This window comes from Cryptotermes secundus, unplaced genomic scaffold, assembly GCF_002891405.2.
Source record: "Cryptotermes secundus unplaced genomic scaffold, Csec_1.0 scaffold2547, whole genome shotgun sequence".
Classification (NCBI taxonomy): Eukaryota; Metazoa; Arthropoda; class Insecta; order Blattodea; family Kalotermitidae; genus Cryptotermes; species Cryptotermes secundus.
The window spans coordinates 104989-112364 of NW_019726300.1; positions in this window are offsets into that span (position 1 = coordinate 104989).

A 7376-nucleotide genomic window follows, 5' to 3' on the forward strand; every position below is an offset into this window, starting at 1 on the left:
CTGTACCTAGCCTGGACTGAGAGGCCGTGTACATATTGTACATTTATACAAGAAATAGGTACACTGTAAATATGTGTAAATACAGACAATGGACAAATTACTACAGACTGACTAACAAATGACAGACTCGACCTCTCGTCAGAGAGGGCGCTACACATAGACAAGACAGCAACTTTCACTCAAAAGAAATATCTGGTCATGAGCCCCAGCTGGGGCTCGACACCAAGACAGACAGACTGACTGACCGTCAGTTGCAACGTGACTCTGACTCTGACTCTGACTGCGAAGTCAGTTGTACCGTAGCAGTCGCCGAGTTCAGTAGTAGTCGAGCCAGTGTGTTATCAACATTCCTCGAGCTACCTCCGACTTAGTTCCGAGTTAGCCCGCAACCAGTCAGTTGTATTCCGGCATTTGCAGTGTAGTATTTGTGATACTGCAGATAGCAGTAATTGTGAATCTGTAATTTGGATGATTGTAAGTGCGAATGTGAAATAAAATTCGCTGTATCAAATACGGCGTGAAGTTATTTGTCGCGTTATACACCCAATACGTGACATTATAATGAAATCGTCCAAAAATTGGCTAATATTCCATAAATTAACTTCCAATCGTAAAAGAATTTATGGTTATAATTCAATAAATTAAGTTGAAATCGTTCAAAAATAGGTTCAAATTCTTTAAATTAGCTTGAAATCCTTCAGAAATTGGTGAGAATTCGTTAAATATACGTGAAACCGAGAAAAATATTATCAAAATATTTTAAATTAAATTGAAATTCTTCACAAATTGCTTAAAAGTGCTTATATTAACTAGAAATGCCCCCAAAATTTGTTAATATTGTGACATGTTGCGCAACGGAGGACCCCTACCTCCCCAGAGGCACGTGGCGGTAACATAGCTCTCGCGTAATAGGCGAGTCATCACCCCGCCACTCTCCCCGCGGTGACGTCACGAGCGGAGCATGTGAGCGGAGTGACATGACGCAAGAGGAATATCTTCAGGAAATCTTGGAACCGAGAAGATCATGCGTCCCGGATAAAGTTGGCTGCCATCTGCAGGAAGACATCCCGTCGCGCGACAGTGGCACGACGTTGGAGAAATGACTTCAAGAAGGAAACGCCCCAGGGAACCTTCGGATGCCGGAGAAAGGACTTGGAGCCACGGTCTCGTACCAGCCAGCGGCTGGAAGTCCAGGAGGAACGACGACGTCAGCGAGTGCAAAAACGCATCAAGAGCTGTTACGTCGACATAAGGAACCTCCGAAGAAAGAAATAATCAAGGATTGGACCTTGTGGAGGGGACGACCCCCTTCAAAACGAAAAAGAAGCAGGGCACAGAAGAGGAAGCGGTAAAATAAAAGAACTGGCCTCCTCAGTGAGAGTGAATGTGCCATGGGAGAAAGCGAAGGATGAATGTGATCTTCTGGGAAGCTGAAAGGAAACCGCTCGAGACGAGTTGATCTTAAGAAGGGAGCGGATGTAATAGACAAAGAAGATGCTGCAAGAACAGCCTCCAAAGAAAATGAACAGGGGAAGCACCGTTAGGCTATTCAGGACGAACAGCCTTTATGAGGGAGCAGTGTGACATGTTGCGCAACGGAGGACCCCTACCTCCCCAGCGGCACGTGGCGGTAACGTAGCGCTCGCGTAATAGGCCAGTCATCACCCCGCCACTCTCCACGCGGTGACGTCACGAGCGGAGCCGAAGTTAGCTGAGTCCCCGCAACCTGGTAGCTATGCAACGCGTGTCAACAGCGGTGACGTAACAGGATAACGTGGCACTCATTACGCAACAGGCAAGCACTGCGGCTATATAAGTGAGCTGCACAGCGGCTGCGAGTCAGTTGTAACGTGGCCATCGCCGAAGACAGTTCCGAGTCAGTTCCAAGCTAGCCTGCGAGCAAGTGTGTTATCAACAGTTCTGAAGGTAGCAGCCTGCGAGCGTGCGATAACTAAGAAGTCAGTGAGCGGAAGACTTATTGTGTGCTTTCGAGACTTGTGAGTGCTGTAGTAGAGTTATATTTGGAGTGTGTAATTCAGGGCGATTTGTATAGCTCCCGCGTCATTAGTACGTGAAGACTTTGGTTGTAGGGTTTGTAAAGTGAGGAAACCCGCAACTGTGTTATAATTAATTGTAGCCGTTTCTTGTAGATAGTTGAATAAACCAATTAACGATCTCTACGGCATATTCAGTAACGAAACACGTTACAATATTCTTCCGATTATCTTTAAATCTTAAAAAATAGGTAAATATTCATTAAATAAAAGTGATTTCCCACAAAATATGGTTAAAGTTCCGTAATTTAGCTAAAACTCGTAAAAAATGGATAAAATTCCTCAAATTAACTTAAAATCGCTCAAATATTCAATAAAACTGTTTTAATCAACATTAAATCGTTCACAAATTTGATAAAATTCCTAAAATAAAAGTGAAATTGACAAAATTTTGACAAAATGTCTGAAATTAGCATGAAATCATGAAAAATATTTTAAATTTCCCTAAATAAGTTGAAAGCGCCAAAGAATTTTGGGTTAAAATTCTGTAAATTACGTTGTAATCCTTCAAATATAGATTAATATTCTTTATTTAACTTGAAATCATTAAAAAATTGGTTAAAATTCCTTAAATAAAATCAAATCAGAAGAATTTGTTGAAATTTTATAAATTTAGTAAAAATCTTTTGAAAATAGTTTAAGTTTTCTTAAATTAAATCTATATCACTCAAAATTTTGATAAAATATTTTAAAAAATATTGAAATCATCAAAAAATTGTTTAGAATTCCAAAAATTAAAATGAAATCATTCAAAATTTGTTAAATTAATTAAGTTTTCATGAAATCATTTAAAATTAAATTAAAATTTATTGAATTAATTTGAAATTGTTCACAAATTGTTTGAAATTCTTATATTAACCTGAAATCGTCAAAAAATTGATAAGAATCCTTTAATTACCTTATAATCATCAAAAATGATATAAAATTAAATAGATAAAAGTGAAATCGCTAAAAATAATTTTAGAGTTCCATAATTTAGCTTGAAATCAGTCACAAATTTGTTAAATTGATATAGTGAAAAAATTAGAAAAATTCTTTAATATATGAGACAAACTTCGTCTTAAGTGCAACAATTTAATTGTAATTCTTTCTTCTCTGCTTCCTCTACATTACATGTTTCGGCCTTAAATGGCCATAATCAGGTATATATTCTTACGTAGCTGCTATACTGCCCGTAGTTTAAAATTTAAAACACTTGTCTTTCCAATTGTATGTATGTATAAAATCTTTGCTAACCTACACACGTCAATTTGATTTCCAAAATTGGCACCTTTAAATTTCAATTTCAAATTAAAATGTCTCTAAATTTTCCGTTCTTTTCCAGATTTTAAAAATTAAAATTTCTCGGGGTACTCGCCCTATTTCTATAGTGCTGCAGCGGCCACTTCTTGTTTTATCGCTGTTCAGGTTATTATCTGTAATACACAAATATTCGTATTATTATCTTATGTTACGTTATGTTATTCTTATATGTTTATACTGTTATTTGTACTTACTCTGCGGAGGCTCTCTGTGCGTGTGCCGCTGTCTATCTTTAATACGTGTGCTGTCTGGTGTATCAAAGAATTTTGGTTGAAATTATATAAAGTTAGTTGAAATTGTTCAAAAATAGTTTAAAATTGTTTAAATTCAATGTAAATCACTAAAAATTTGGTTAAAATGCTTCAAATAACATTGAAATCATCAAAAAATATTTAGGATTCAATAAATTAAATTGAAATGATTAAAAAATTAGTATAAATTACTTGAATTTTCATGAAATCTTTCAATATTTGTCAAATTTTATTTAATTAATTTTTAATCGTTTAAAATTGTACCAAATTCCTTAATTAATTTGGAATCGTCAAATAATGTGTTAACAATCCTTAAATTATCTTCAAATCTTTAAGAAATTAGTGAAAATTAATTAGTTAAATGTGAAATCGCCAAAAATATTTCTACAGTTCCATAAATCAGCTTGAAATCAGTCACAAATTTGTTAAAATTCCTCGAATTAGCTTGATGTCGTAAAAGAATTAGATTAATTCTTTAAATTTCTATGCAGTTATCAAAAAATTGGTTAAATTCCTTTAATTAACTTCAATTTGTTCAAATATGGAAAGAATTCTTTAAATTATTTTGAAATTATTCACAAATTTGTTAATATTACTTAAATAAATGTGAAATGTCTAAAAATTTTGAAAAACTTCCTTAAATTACTAGGAAATCGTCCAAAATTTGGTTAATATTCCATAAATTAACTTCCAATCGAAAATAATTTTGGGTTATAATTCGATCAATTAGGTTGAAATCGTTCAAAAATATGTTCAAATTCCTTACATTACCTTGAAATCGTTCAGACATTTTTGAAAATTATTTAAATAAAGATGAAATCGACAAAATATTATCAAAATACCTTAAATGGTCATGAATTCTTTCACAAATTGGTTGAGATTTATTTCATTTACTTGAAATCATCAAAAAATTATTTAATAATCCTCCTATTATCTTTAAACCGTCAAAAACTCGGTTAAAAGTAATTAAATAAAAGTGAAATCACAAAAATATCGTTAAATTTGAGTAATTTTTATTAAAATCTTAAAAATTTGGTTAAAATTCCTTAATTTAGCTTACAATCGCTCGAATATTCAATAAAATCTTTTAAATTATCCTGAAATCGTTCACAAATTTGATAAAAATTCCTTAAATATTTTGAAATTGCCAACAAATTTTGTCAAAATTTCTTAAATTAGCCTATAGTATTTGGAATCGTGGGAATCGTCAAAGAATTTTTGGCTAAAATTCTATAAATTATGATATTGTAACGTGTTTGGACACTGAATACGCCGTAGAGATCGTTAATTTGTTTATTTAAAAACCTACAAATCACGGCTACAATTTATTATAACATAGTTGCGGGTTTCCACACTTTACAAACCCTACAACCAAAGTCTTCACGTACTAATAACGAGGGAGCTGTACAAATCTCCCTGAATTACACACTCCAAATATAACTGTACTACAGCACTCACTACGTCTCGAAAGCACACAATAAGTCTTGCGCTCGCTGACTTCTTAGTTATCGCACACTGTCACATAAAGTCTTGTAACCACGCGTTCGTGTTTCTTATCGCGACTGCTTCTATATGTCAACTCGACTCGTAGGCTTGCTCGGAACTAACTCGTAGGTAGCTGCCTTAAGAACTAACTCGGAACTACAACTGAACTCGCCGACTGCTACGTTACAAATAACTACTCGCAGGCAGCGCAGCTCTCTTATATAGGGGCTGTGTGGGCCTGATACGTAGCCACGCTGTTACCTCACACCGTCTTACGTCACCGCGCCTTGCGCGTTACGTTACCGTGCGGAGGGGGGAGGGGAACCCTGACTCATCCGCCACGTCACTGTGGCCTGAGTTGCCACGTTGCTGCTGGGTAGGGAGGGGTTCTCCGTTGCGCATCATGTCACACTGCTCCCTCCTTAAGGCTGTTCGTCCCGAATAGCCTAACAGTGCATCCCCGTTCCTTTGCTTCGGAGCCTGTTCTTGCAGCATCTGTTCTCCGGGCGTTACAACCGCTCCCTTCTTAAGACCAACTCGTCTCGTGCGGTTTCCTATCAGCTCGCCAGAAGATTCAGTTGTGTCTCATTCGTCCATTACTTTCATTCTGTGGCACATTCACTCTCTCTGGGAAGGCAGGTTCTTCTATTTTACCGGCTCCTCTTCTGTGGCCTGCGTCTTTTTTCGTTTTGGAGAGGGTCGTCCCCTCCACAAGGTCCAATTCTTGATCATTTCTTTCTTCGGAGGTTCCTTATGTCGACGTAATAGCTCTTCCATGATTTATTTCACCGTCTTTTAGTGGATAAACTCATCCACCTCACTCCCATCTCTCGCACTACATGTTTCGCCACAAAGTGCCATCTTCAGGTGCTTATTCGATTAACGTTAAACTAGTTCACTGCATGTCTTGTTTTCATATTAAAATAATTAAAATATATTGTGACATGTTGCGCAACGAAGGACCCCTACCTCCCCAGGGGCACGTAGCGGTAACGTAGCGCTCGCGTAATAGGCGAGTCATCACCCCGCCACTATCCCCGCGGTGACGTCACGAGCGGAGCCGAGCGGAGCCGAAGTTAGCCGAGCCCCCGTAACCTGGTAGCTATGCAATGCGAGTCGACAGCGGTGATGTAACAGGATGACGTGGCACTCATTACGCAACAGGCAAGCACTGTGGCTATATAAGTGAGCTGCACAGCGGCTGCGAGTCAGTTGTAATGTGTCTACCGCAGATATAAATAGTAGACGAGCGAGTGTTATCAACAATTCTCCAGTCAGCCGACTACAGTTGGAATATAGCAGCCGTCGCGGAAAGAAGAACCGGACGTATGTTTGATTGTGTAATTGGGAGTTGTGATACAGTGATACATAGCTCCCCTACTGTAAACGTGTAGACTACTGAAGACAGAGTGAGCTGATTTGCGCATAGGGTTATAAATCGTGAAACCCCGCAACAGTGTGAACAGATTATTGCGATTAGGGTTATAAAGTGTGAAACCCCGCAACTGTGTTATAAGTAATTGTAGCCGTTACTTGTAAATTGTTGAATAAACCAATTAACGATCTCTACGGCGTATTCAGTAACGAAACACGTTACAATATATTTATCATATATACTGATAAATATTTTTAATATTTATCAGTATATATGCCCCCTCGTTGGTGTCTCCACCTTATCGTGGTGAGGGGGTTTGAGTATGCCAAGGACCCTGAGAGCTATACCAGCGGTAGCGTAGCTACTGGCAGGGCCTCCCTTGCTGGACAGGTCAAAGGGTAGGCATCAGACGAAGAGAGACACCAAAAACCAAAAACTGATGCCGGAAGCAGCGTCATCAGCAGCGACTTGAAGCACAGAACAAATGATGCTCGAGATGGTTCAAGTTCGTATAGCAACAGGCGTGACCAGAGTGGTTTGAACGGCTGTTGTACTGCGATGTGGAAAGCAAATGGAAAAACTACCACATTATCACTTTTCCTGGATAGTCTCTTTCCAAAAACAGAAGATCACATTAAGTGGAGGAACTGTTTTGGAAGAGACTGTGGATCTGTCATATGACAGATTACTGATCAATCAATCAATCAGTATATATGATAAATATATATTTTAATTATTTTAATATGAAAACAAGACATGCAGTGAACTAGTTTAACGTTAATCGAATAAGCACCTGAAAATGGCACTTTTGCGCCGAAACATGTAGTGCGAGAGAAGGGAGTGAGGTTGATAAGTGTATGCACTAAAAGACGGTGAAATGAATCATAGACTTAAATCAGTGCAACAGGA